The sequence below is a fragment of the Uloborus diversus genome, chromosome 1, assembly GCF_026930045.1.
Source record: "Uloborus diversus isolate 005 chromosome 1, Udiv.v.3.1, whole genome shotgun sequence".
Classification (NCBI taxonomy): domain Eukaryota; kingdom Metazoa; phylum Arthropoda; class Arachnida; order Araneae; family Uloboridae; genus Uloborus; species Uloborus diversus.
In genome coordinates, this window is record NC_072731.1 from 100351843 (window position 1) to 100365131 (window position 13289).

The 13289-nt window shown below is 32.6% G+C and overlaps 1 protein-coding gene across 2 annotated transcripts in view; it reads right to left on the bottom strand.

Moving 5' to 3' along the window:
• LOC129234671 (uncharacterized) overlaps window positions 1–13289 on the bottom strand; it is a 286165-nt gene that overhangs the window by 93959 nt on the left and 178917 nt on the right. The gene's annotated exons all lie outside the window — the stretch shown is intronic.

A 13289-nucleotide genomic window follows, 5' to 3' on the forward strand; every position in this document is an offset into this window, starting at 1 on the left:
AATAAACTATTGAATCACATTAAAATTAATTGGGAAATGACATTAAATTGGAGTAAAAGGAAGTTATGTGATGCACACATCAGCTCGTTTGTTTGTAATATGAGTCGAAGAATCATGCTTTTATTCGAAATCGTAATAATATGTTTCTGAGTTTGCATTTCGCTGCTTTATCATAACAAAGTTTAATTTGCTTGGGAGCCCACGAGAGCTTAGCTCCTTAAGTTTTTTAACGTGAATTTATTAATAGCAAACTAATATTTCGCTCTGGTACTCACCCCTAATAGTATATAAATTCAGAATCTGACGAATTTCTCATTTCTTCTTCCAATATTCTTCGCGTTTTTCCCTTTCAAAAACTTTTACATGTGACGTAAATTGTGAAGTAAACGCAAATAGGAGCTTCTTTCGATCACCAGAAGTAGTCCAAACAGTTTTCTCTCTCAGTGAGAAAACACAACGGTAAATACTAATACTATTAACTACAATTGCATCACTCCTCGCAGAGTATAGTAATAGAAAATTTGGAATCTTTCCATTTGCATAAGATGTTTTACATTATTTTTTAACTTAACTTCGTTTTAACCTCAAGCAGTCACTAATTGTAAAGTTTCCATCAGGCCTCGTGTCCCGCAGAAACTATTAAATTAACGGCATTTTTCGTTGCATAACTGCCCACTTGTTGATTTGCATTTAGCTATAAGATAAAATCAAAAGTTTTGATCCTGAAAACTTTTTAAGTGATCCCCGGTTACAAAGCTTTTATTTTTTATTTGTTTACTATAATCTTTTTTTTTTTTTTTTGCTTTATGAATTAATTAAGTTATTTTTTGGTCACAGTTCCGGACAAATTAGACACATTTCTTCTACCCCAGATCTTAGTTGACAGTCCAATATTTATTCTTGGGGTTCCCGCCCACTTTTTGTTAGAAATAAGCCCTGATCACTTTTGTTTCCATTTATTGTAAGCTTAATACTATCAGTACAATACGCAAATGCTTGCTACCATAACAGCATAAAATAACATACCTCAAGTATTAGCAAAGTTTAACCACGGTGAGATGGCGAATTGACCTAGAAGCAGAAACATCATTTGTATTAGTTTTATTTAGAATAAGTTGTTTGCTATTACTTTGTAATATATAGGATCAGCGAGAACGGGCCAAATGATGCTTGTGCTGCTCCGTGGTCAAGCTTTCCGCCAAAAGACACCATCAAGGGGGAGAGGAGGAGGCGCACGATGCGCCATTGGATTTTTTTTTTTTTTGGGGGGGGGGGTTAGGGATGTTCTTCTCCTTTTGGGGAAACTCTCGTTCCTGGTCTTTGCGGTATTAAAATCATACCCCCTCTTAAAAACGGTTGCCTTTATTCTTCTAAGAGGAGCGAATGGGCAACTCTGGATACCAGCGATTTCCCGCCTAAGTCCTTTTTCTCTAATAATTCAATTTCAGAGATCTGAAATTCAACTTTTCAAATTTAACTTTTGATTATTATAGATAATTTCACGTGCTGCATTCCAAGTTTAATGTAAGACATTTCTGGTCGACATTTCACCTTCCAGTAAGTTGCAGTTAACTCATGTAAATTCAGAATAAACCTCACATATCTCAGGTCATAATACCTGTTGATATTTTTATGCTTTTATCACCCGGACAAGTATCTGCAAAAATGTAAATCAAACACTATTTTTTTCCCTTTAAGATTCTGTATAGTAAAGCATTTTCTTCGCTCAGGTTTAAATATGTTGTTTGAGGCTACAAAGATAAATCTAAAGAGCTAACATAAATTCAACTTATATTTTTACAATTAATGTCTCTGTTACAACAGATCAATCTTCTGAATAGAGTATTTCCACCACAGAAATGTCTTTCAGATATTGGTCGAAAAAGATAAAATAATATGCTTTCTCTACATTACGTAATTGCTGAACCATAATAATGTAATCGGGAAAGAATGTCATTGAAAGAAACAGTGCTGCTCTTTGAGACCACTTTTAGTGTGTGCAACTATCATAAAAACAAATAGGCTTTTTTATGTAACTGTCATGTACACATAACTGTTCTTCTTGCTTAATCTTTTGTAAGAAATTGTCTTTCAATTATGTTCCTTCCAGATGATATGATGTTTCTAAGGGGAATCATTTTATTTCGCATTATTTATTCCATAAAAAACAACAGAATTAAAGCGATTTTTTTCATACTAAATTTTTCCTTTGAAATTATTTTAATATCATGCACACTCAAATAATAACTTAATAGAATAAAACTGCTGTAAATTATATGTAAACTGAAAAACATGTTTTTAAAAGAACAACATTCATCTTATTGTTAAAATGAATCATGTACTATTGATAAACAAAAAATAAAGTCAAACACGTTTCTATAAGCGGAGAAAAGGCTAAAACTTTTTTTTAATGCTGAAAAAAGAGGAAAAAATACATTTTGGATTAATGCACAGTTGTATTACAAAATATTCTTTTTATATGATTGTATTTAAATTTCAATTTTTTTCTTGAAACTGTAAGAAGCACTTATTTCAAATGTGCATGATGCATACTCTAGCTCTTAACGAGCGACGCAGTATTAGACACTCTGCCGCGCACAGTCATGCAAAACTCACTCGACAGTTCTGTAGAAACTGACATTTCAAATTCAGTGTAAAATTGTATACAACTAGCAAGGAATTCAGAGTGGCCAACAAGTTGATTGCAATCTATCATGAAACAATTTCCAGTCGGTATGCGTTAATTCCAAAGAGGCATTCTAATACCGATTAAAAAAAAAAAAGAAATAATAATATTAACTTGGTTTTTTGCTATATTTCAACTTAAATTTGGTCATGTTTTTAAGGAAAACTTAAGACAATAAAATTTGAATTCCGGAAAGGCTCTTACACGAACTGATACCATAGGAATTTTTTCCTCTTTTTTCCCCCTTCAAACTTTTTGGTGTGATTTAGCACAGAATGTCAAGTTCCTTTTGATAAATAGGTACAAGAGAAGGAGAGGAAAAGCTTGTCCTTTAAATTTTTGACACCCTAAAAATAGAAACGGTTTCACGTTTGCATTTGATGCAAAAGCACCTTTTACAAATTTAATCAATCTAATATGTACCTTAACATATCGTGACTACATACCAGAGGATTAAAAATACTGGCATTTTCAAATTTTTTAAAACTAAATCCAAATGATGATTTTCTTATTCATTACTTCTGAGAATTCCACCAAGTTTAGAGTATCTTCGTATTGCTAACTCGCTATCATGGGTAACCTCCAAACATTGCGAAGCAATAAAGACATCCGATGAAAGTAACTTTTCTCCACAGTCAGCAATTCTCCTTCTTGGAATGCCATCTAATGTATTCCGCCCTCTGATATATGCGGAACGTGTAAATATTCTTCGTCGTTAACGATGCGAAGAGCGAAACAGGAATGAGAAAATAAAAGAATGTCTGACAGCGGAAGCTTTCCGCTGACGATTTTCGGAATGGAAGGATAGGGGAAAAAATTTGACATATTTGTTCGAATTCCCTTTCACTTTCCGATTTATATTATTGTCGAAATTAGTGGGACGTTTTCCGAATTTTAAGTAATTTCCTTAAAGTTTCTATTAAATCGTATAATCCAAGGTATATAATATAAAGTAAAGAGGAAACGCACATTTTTAATTGTTAGTTAAATTGATGGTATGCATAAAACAGTGTTGGAAAAATTATATTGTACATACCGGTAGCGTCTCTACAGGGAGGCGGAGAGTTTAGTCCACTCCATGTGAGACCCTTTTGAGGGGTGACACCCAAAATGGATTTAAGATTAAAGATAAAAGGCATTTGTCGAATGACGTTTCATCCATAAGCTCACTTCTTTTGCACTGAAAAGGGGGCTCCTTATAACTCCGAAACACGTGTAAGCAGTAATCTGCAATTTTTCAGTGTTGTTATTCTTTATTTTTACTTCTTGTGTACGAAAATATTTAATAAACTGACTTTAGGGGTTTATGTAAAATAAATTATTTCCTTTTTGAAAATTTTCCCCAAAGAAATATTAAGTTATAATTACTCTATAAAACTTGATCTCAAATGTAAACTTTCATTACAGTGCATTAAAAAATGTGTGTGAAAATTGCATGAAATAATAAAATTTCTCTTTTTTTGGGGGGGGGGGCGTTACACCGCAAATTACCGCTCCGGGGACACCCGTACTATGAACGCTTGTACAGTTTTTCATATAATGTGCTCAAGTTACATTTATTGAGCTAAAATATCGTTTAAGTTGTATGCCCAAATGTTACCTCATCAAAATCAAGACAGTAGGCAGATGTAGACGGAAGATAAAATAAAAAGATGAGGGCTTTTTTAGGAGACACTTTTGGTTGAGACATTACAGTACATATAGTCATTGCTAAACTGAAATATATTTAAACGGCATAAGAACATGCGACTTTAATTTATACGCTAATTAATTTATTCGTTCAAAAGTTTTGCGACAAAGATTTTTTTTTCACTTTCATTGCTGTTTTGTTGTTTATCATTATTCTCCTACCGTGTTCAGTGCTTCAGGACAATATGTTCCCTTATTGTACTGTAAATTGAATAACGCAAGTACTGAGGCGGGTGAATTTGTGGGTTAAAATAGTGGCTGGCAGAAATGTCGGTCAATTTCCCCCCCTATATCATATTGTCGTTATACACTTGGTTCCCTAATTATTTCTCCTGAAATCTGGATTCCAGGAGTCATGCAAAAAGATGTTATCATTTCAAACTAGTGCATGCTAATTTTAAATGTAAATAAGAACTACTTCATCCAATTAATTTATCATTTAAACACTAGAAAATTACTTTAAAAAGTTCGATACGTGACTTTCGCCTTAAACTTTCCATTGCATGCAGTGATCGCTGTTAGATAATTGAGAAAGTGAAGCATGTTACGTAACGTACTAAACATAATATCAGTTTAATAGTTATTTCACATCAGAGCATTTTTTTTTTTTTTTTTTTTTGAAAAAAATATTAGTATTTCATCTTTCCCTAAACTTTTGAAAAATAAAATACATTTATATGATATATCTCAATACATTACATTTCTAATTATTCTTAACTGTGAGTAAATCAATATTAGGAGCTTAAAACTTTGTATGTTCATTTTTTCAGTACCGTAAACGCGGGCCTTTTTGGCTCTAAGGTCCTTCTTTGGCCCAAATGAATAGAAATATACAACGTCCTCTGTCAACCTTCAGGGCGCAATTTTTTCAACATATTTTCACAGATTCCGCTAGAGAGCATACCCAAGCACTCAATTATGTATACCAAGGAGTTCTATAAATCTGCTCAAGAAGCAACACAAGTAGTTCTGCATTCCTTGTTCTAACATGTGCCTTCATAAACTCTCAAACTTCTACATGTAGAAGCAGTTCTACATCAGCTAAGAGGTTTTTGAGTACCTATTTACGAGCACTATTTCATACTCTACGCCGTAGTATAGTTGTACTTCTCATTTCCGTTAAGGTTATTTTTTTAATTGAAAATGACAACATATCTCTTTACCTAAAAATTATGATCTACTTTGGCGCAGCATAAAAACTTGAAAAAATCGGTCAGAGAGATTTTCAAAAGTAAAAAATAGCTAAAAATAAGACTCTAAACAGGAAAAACACAAGAAAACCTTCAATTATCGGCAATGGATAAATAGGGAAATTGCAGACTCAATTCATCAGGGCTCAGTTACGTGGCTTTCATTATGGAAGATGAATTTAAAAATTGCAGGAGCTTTAGAAAAAGGTTTACCCAGTTGCATCTGCATCTTACAAATATTGTTAAATTTGTTGGAAAGTATATGGAATTTTATCATTGCAGAATGGAATGAGCTCAGGTTTCCAAAGATAGCTGTTGATGCTAGAGAAGAAGGAGCGAATGTTGAGATCATGGAATGCACCAAAAAGTTTTGGAAGTGACCAAAAACTTAGGATCCTTTGTTTTGCGAATTGTGTGATCTTAATAAAATTATTAAGCCTCCAAAACTGATGCAAAGATGTCTGTTCTCCGTCGGTAATTTCTGAAACAACAACTAAGTATGCACACACATATTAAAAATTAATAAAATTTTTCCTTAAACAATTATAATAATTTTAAAACGTATTTTTCATTCAAATGAACAGTTTTTCGTATGAACACACGTTTTTCTTTGATTCTAGTTAGTTCTACAGTGATTTTAAATAGAGAAAATCACTTTGGGCCAACGTAACCCAAACGCATCAAGGGTAACATTGGCCCTAATAAAAATCCTTAATAAAAGGTAAAAATACTTGAAAATAAACTGATCACTATTAAAAAATTAAATTAAAAGATCTCTAGATGTGTAAAACGAGTTCCCACAGTTTGGAAACATGAACAGTTTTAAAATTATTGAGAAAAAAAATGAGAAAAGTTTAAAATCTGGACCAAAGTAGAAAGCGTTTACGGTATTTACAAATCCAAATTATTGGGCTGGACAAGGCATAGGGTAAACGGTGTAGTTATTGGAGCCCATACAAATAATGGCCATTCTATTTTTGATGCTTTAAAAAATAGCAACTACTTGTTAAAAACCAGTTTCACAAATTATATAAGGGCAGCATGTTTAATAACTGGTTGATAAGTTTTAAGTAAATAATTTTCAATTTATTTTGTCAAAAAATTTGGCTAAATCTCTAATCAGATTCAAGAAAAATTTTAAGTTGTGTGTGTGTGTGTGTACGTGTTTTTTTTTTTTTTTGATTGTACTCAATAAAAATAAAATAGGTCATGTGATCCACATCTGCTTCTCACTGAGACTATATATTTAGTAACCTAACCGTCTGACTAGAGTTCAATAAGCAACCTAAATTTTGTAACTTCCAGTTATGGAGAGAATGTTTAGTTTTTTTTTTTTTTTTCCCAAAAAATATGGCTAAACGTTCAATAACTTTTATGACATTATTTAACGTTATGTGAATATTTTTCTTGGAATTTATTCAATGAAATTAATGGGTCACGTAACCTGTATCTACCTCTCACAAAGACTATATGTTTAACGACGCTAACCATGGTACTGAAAATCAAGCACAGTCTTGTTTGCAAAAAATAAGCAATTAAGTAACATACAATACTTTTATATATTTTCACTAAAAGAGAACTTACATTAATTTTACCATAATAAACTTTTTTTCTTTATTTTTTTTGTCATACATTTGACTTGGCATTATTCTGATTTCAGTCATATAATTCAAGCAGTAGCACAGCATTTCTTGAATTGTGTTACTCAGAAACACAGGGTTCCAAGAAGATCAACTAAGAGATTTGCCTTCTTTTTTTTAAAAGTCAAAATAGTCACTTCAATTTTTGATTGAAATAAGTTCATAGTGAAGCGTAGAACAGCAATGACCAAACAATCAACAGAGGAAACATTAAAATGAATTACGGATAGAAAACTCAATCATTTTCATTGTATGACCTGTGCCTATATTAGTACAGATATAAGAATAAGAAATATTTATTAAAATATCAATTAATTAATATTAAAAAAATAAAAATGTGTTGCTTTTTGATGACAATACGTATTATTTGTAATATTTTTCTTTTTTATTGCTTGCAAGTAAGTAATTTTTGAATGCTGCATTTAAACTATACTATTGAAGTATAAACATAGGTTCCGTGAAAAATTAAATATTAAAAAGGGTCCCCCTTATCAAAGAAATTTTAAAACGAAGCATCAGCACAATGATATGTCAGCCTAATGCTTTTCCAAGAGAAAGAATAACATTTATATTTATCGAAATACTTTTTAGTACCACTCTTTCTTTCAGGCACCATATGATCGTCAAAATATTTCATGACCTAAATCTATCGATTTGTTAAATGTTGTGCAAAGGAAAATAAATTCCAGTCACGCTAATATTTATAAGACATCTGACACGATAAATTTCTGGGAATGTTTTTCACGATCCTACTTCTGAAAAACATATGATACTACACAACTCTGGCGTAGCTATGGAGCGTCGACGGAATGCTTATGCTCCTGGAAAAAATTCCAGAATTTGTATGGCTGAAAACAAAAAATGTTAAGGATTATGTATCACTTGAAATGTACATGCACATAGTATACAAATTAGGGGACGTAAGTATTTTACTTTTGGTGCAAGTATTTTGAGAAAATACTGAACACATATTTCAATCGTTGAATATTTTCTGTTGAAAGTGGTTACTTATTTAAGTTTATAAATTAGTTCTTTTTCATGAAGCATTTCGAGTTCATATGCAAAAAGAAAAGTAATGTTTGTTTTTGTGAAAGTTATTTATTGTTTAGAAAGTGAAAGCTAATATTGTCATATAAATGCATCAAATAGCTGCATAAAAAGGAAAAAAATAAATGCAAAAAAATGTTGTAAGTTCTGTTGGAGGTGTAAGATTACAGTAGGGTTTTTCCTACAGCTGGAACATAAAAAAGGGGGAAGTCGGGATACGACGGCCAACCCAAGATAATTAATTTTAATGCTGCTTTAATGAAAAATAAAATATTATCCTCCTACCTTTCTAAAGGTTGATCCAGATGCTACACAAAATAAATCCGAACCAACAAATACGGAATGATTTTTAACTATCAAAAGCAAAATTGCATAATTAGGCGCAATACCTTAACAGTAATTAGCCCAATCCAATCAGATTACATGTCCCATTAGAAATTGCAGCACAAAATATATTACAAGCATTAAAAGTTGTGCTAATTAAATAAGGAAAATCATTATGTGAGTAATGCCATGAACGACTTTTGAAAGATTTTTTTTTTTTAATCTTTCCGAAACAATTGCAACTTTGATTTTACATCGTAAGAATTGCATACTGCCAAAGTAGTCTTGCTCAGTGTACCGGGGACTTGGTGGAATAGTAGTCTACTATGAACTCCAGGAGCGCTTTTATTCTCGGTTTGATAAAAGTTTGAGGCTCGTCAACAGGACTTCCATTTTTCAGATTTTTTCTTTTTACTATTTGACAATTACTCATTTTTTTTTTAAAAAGTTATCGTTTTCTTTGGACTTTTTTTTTTGGATTTTGAAATCTTCCCTACTGCAATTTCTTAATTTTTTTTTCTTCTCCTGTATTAAACCTGTGTGAAAAACTGAATTTTTGAAGATTTCGCAGCATTCGTTGTGTAACGTGGGAAACTATTTTTATTTAAATATTTGTATTTATGGAGAAAATAGCCTTTTAACTCAGTCACATACTTTAGCATCTGGTACTTTAGAGTTATTTTCCAAGTTAATGCAAATTAAATTGAATTTTTGATTTACTTCTCCAAAAACATAATATTTAAGGAAAAGCATTTTGCCTTTTCGGATCATCATTGGGGTAAATTACCTGTAATCAAGTGCTGCATATCATCGCCTCTAAGCAACCGTAAGACATTTAATCCCAGAAACAACAATAAGATACCTTACTGTTGCTCTGAGGCAAGGATACACCTTTTTTTCAAGGTTAATTACCTCACCTACTAGTGTTAAAACATCAAGTCAGTATGACCGTAATTAACGTTACGAGTTTTTCTTACGACGTTCTATTAGTGTTTAATTACCTAAATCAACAGAATGATGGAACGGTTATTGTTTATATTTAAGTTATTTAAAAAAGTAACTTAAATCACAAGCTAAAAAATCTCACGTTCTCGTTTAGCTTTCTTTAAAATCTTAATTATTAGTGGAAATTAATAGAAAATAATTTTACGCTATTCCAGCCACTATTTTGTACATTACTGACTCTGTAAAAACGTCAACCAGTTATGTGGATGTAATTATAAAAGATAATAACCAGGACGTTTAATACGTCCGGACGTCTAAGCCTAAACTTTCCTTATTAACCCAACTGATATTCCATGAACAGAAAACCGAATCACTCAAACTGGGAGTTGGGGAATAAAGTTGGGAGGAATAAAAAATAAATATCAAGTAATTTAACAAAATTGATTAGTCTGAAGTTTAATCCATTAATTATTTATTTCAAATCGATTTACGTTGGATTAAAAAGAAATACATTGTTCCATCCTCTTTTGTTTAAAAAGGTATACATGTATGAAATAAGTTAGAAAGGTTTTTCTAGGACACTAGTTTGATTATCTTTAGCTCGGAAAGAGTTACATAGCCCCCTGTTACAGGAATAAACTAAAAACTGCTCTTTTGATCACTCATAGTCCCTTAAAATATGTGATTTACTTCTTGTTTTAAATGCACGAACAGTGACACTATCCATTTATAAGAAAAAAATAATCCTGCCATAGTCAGATAACGCAAGCTGCTGTCCAACGCTTTCAGCTTCTACTTTGGGCAACGGCAGAAGGAAGACAGAGGTGCCCATATACACGGGGTCATGGCGCAGATTGAGCCATTGAAATTACAAGGGGGTTGGGGAGGGAGGAGTTTGAGGGGTATTTCACTCTTTTTAAGGGGAAGGAGAGCGGGCTCTCGTTCTTGGGGGCCTTCATGACCCATGCTCTTAGGGAGGTGGGTACACCTGGGGAAGGCAGAGATTTGAATGGGTCAATACATTTTTTTCTCTTACTTTTTTTTTAAATTTTCATTTCTTGTTTTGATGCTTTTTTGCACAACCTTTGAAAATAATTATACAATTTAAAAGTTTTCTAATCAATTCCAACCACGTATTCTCCAACATCCATAAGTGTTGGTTAAGGACTGCGAACAAAATCACGCGTTGTTAAACAACACATTTTTTGAAAAAGCTGAAAAATAATTTGTGAAATTCAACGGTTTCTATGTTAAAGGTTTTTTAATGGTTGGAGTTGCAATGTGTCGATTTCATTATCAATACAGATTTTTTTTTTCTTTTAGGTGACCTGGAAAACACACTAAAATATACTTACAAACTACAACGCAAAAGTTATCGGTGAATATTAATCGTAAAACAGGAACTGACAATAACAACAAGACCTATTTACATATTTGCGGATTTACGTTTCGATTTATATTTTTCTATTTATCTATTTGCGCGTACAAAGAAAGAAGTCAAACGATCAATAGCAACAGCTGACGCATTTTATTCGCGTCAGTTTCCAAGAGGTGTACGCTTGAATGATTTTAACTTCAGCAAAATATTCCCTTTTTCGCGTTCTGCTGCTGCCACAATATATCTGCTTTACATAAGTTCCTTTTTTAGTATGTTTTATCTGATTGATTTACATTTCTCTAACGATGAGCAAATATTCGAGAATAAGGGAATATGCTCGCTGAACAAAAGGCTGCAGAAGAAGATACTAAAACTTGTTTTTCTTTGAGAGTGGAAAGACTCGAAAGGAAGGGGTACATTCGGTACGCTTGATATCAGGACAAAATGCGTACACAAAGCAGGTACACTTGCATTTATTTTAATCAATTGCTCTCTGCAATAATTAGTTTTGGATACTTATTTGTTTCATAGGGAAACAAAACTGTATTTCTTAGCATGCAAGTCAGTTTTTTTTTGGATAGCCAATATCTCTCCAATTCTGACTGTCCGAAGAAGCTAACTCTGGCCAGAAGCATGCAAAACCTTTGTGCATTTGCTTAGACGGCAAGATATGTTTCTGTAGGCACGGCACTCATTGACATACACAGAGGACTTTGTCATGCCTTTTCGAAAAAAAAAATGTATTTTTACTTTCACTTTCACAATTTCCCGGCCAGACTAGAAATTTGCGGCCGATTTTTTCAGTGACATTGCTTTTTTTCTTCAGAATCTGGAATGGAATTCTTATTTTCAGTACTAAACTATTAAGGCTTAGCAATTGTCTAAAAGTCACCTTTGATGTTGCATTGTAAGATCTTTTGTTATTTTCGAGCAAATCGAGCAAAGTTTTGAATCTTTAAATGACATTTTATTTATAAAGATTTCATAGGAAAATAACAATGACATAAATTAGTAAATCAAAAGCATGTATTTTCCTCCACATACAGATAATTTGGGATTTAATTAAAAAACACTACTCAACATTGCTTTGTAGTACTGCGCAAAACGTTTTGGCACAAGCATTAGATTACTGCTTAGAATATGTTTTAATATTTCAATCATCCCAAACTCTCACTGCAGTTTTTTTGTAGGTAGTCAGTGAACTTAAATGATTTGATTTTCTCGACGAAAATGTGTCTTCAGTTATTAAAAAAATATATACAGACTGAACACGCAGATAGATTCCGCATAATACATGCACTGCATCGTTTAAAAATATATCGTTTTAGCAATCAAATTTCAATTTAATATGTTTATGACTTGGATACTGTATTTCGAAAAATTCCATTATGGGAGTAAGTCTTCTGACAATGAAAGATTCCATAAGTGTAATCCCAAAGGATTAGAGAAACTTCTATCTATTTGCACAAAAGGACGCGAATGTCCTCCGAGATTTTCCCGCTGCTTTTCACAATTGGATTCATATGATTGCGGAAATACTCCGGAGATACATTCTCTACAATACACCTGCTAGTCTTACAGAGATCCATTAATATTTCTTCACTACCGCATCATAAGATTAAAACTCTAAAGGATTGGAAATTAAGCGAGTGTGTAAGATTTTTGAAATGGTGAGATTTTAACTGGAATGAAGATTGATAGAAATTAAAATTATGTGAGAAATGCCGATGAAATTTGAAAGCGGTAACACTTGAGAATGCGGATTTTCGTTGATTGAATTTATGAATAAACGAAAGGAAACTGCACTCAGCTGCAAATATAGAAATGTTTAATTCTACGTTATCCTTGTCGGATTTAGGCGTGCGTAACAAGGACTGCGGAGTCGGAGTCAAAGTCAAAGACTAGCATTGACTTTGAAGTAAAGGAGTCGGAGTCGATCAGTTTTCCTCTAGCTAGCAACTCTGTCAGTGCTGGAGGAATCGGAGTCAGAGTATAAATCAGACTGATTTTGAGGTAAAAACCGTCGGAGTTGGAGTTGAAGGCTTTAAAATTCTCGGAGTCGAAGTCCGTAGCCCTGTTCTTAAGGAGGGAAACCAGTTTAGACGGGTCAAAAAATCCATTTTTTTAAAGTTAGTAGAACTATTCAAGAATATGTTGCCAAAATTTCAATTCAAAAATCGTTTAGTTCCAATGCTAAGAGCACTTAAAAAAACTGTGAACATAAGAAAACTTTCACAGCCGTTTTTTCAATCGCATTTTGCTCGAAACGACATTTTTCAACTGGTGTGCATTCTAGCTCTAAATGTTATAAGCCAATCGTTATGAAATTTTGTGTGAATATTCTTTATTCCATTGCACTCTATATGAACCTAGTTCTGGAATGTTATTAT